Source organism: Arachis duranensis, chromosome 7 (genome assembly GCF_000817695.3).
Source record: "Arachis duranensis cultivar V14167 chromosome 7, aradu.V14167.gnm2.J7QH, whole genome shotgun sequence".
Taxonomy (NCBI): Eukaryota; Viridiplantae; Streptophyta; class Magnoliopsida; order Fabales; family Fabaceae; genus Arachis; species Arachis duranensis.
The window spans coordinates 39119202-39119823 of NC_029778.3; positions in this window are offsets into that span (position 1 = coordinate 39119202).

The window sequence follows — 622 nt, forward strand, 5'->3', positions numbered from 1 at the left end:
TTCCTATTAAGGATCCTGAGGAATCTGAGGCTCATACAGAGACCATAGAGATTCCATTAAATCTCCTTCTGCCATTCATGAGCTCTGACTATTATTCATCCTCTGAAGAGGATGAAGATGTGACTGGAGAGCAAGTTGCTCAATATCTAGGAGCTATCATGAAACTGAATTCCAAGCTGTTTGGTAATGAGACTTGAGAAAGTGAACCTCCCCTGCTCATTAGTGAATTGGAAACTTGGATTCAGGAAACTCTACCTCAAAAGAGACAAGACCCTGGCAAGTTCTTAATACCTTGCACCATTGGCACCATGAGCTTTGAGAAAGCTCTGTGTGATCTTGGGTCAGGAATAAACCTTATGCCACTCTCTGTAATGGAGAAGCTAGGGATCATTGAGGTACAACCTGCCTTGTTCTCACTACAATTGGCAGATAAGTCAGTGAGACAAGCTCATGGGATAGTAGAGGACGTGCTTGTAAAAGTTGAAGACTTTTACATCCCTACTGACTTCATAATCCTAGATACTAGGCAGGAAGATGATGAATGCATCATCCTAGGAAGACCTTTCCTAGCCACAGCAGAAGCTGTGATAGATGTCAACAGAGGAGAGTTAGTCCTTCAATT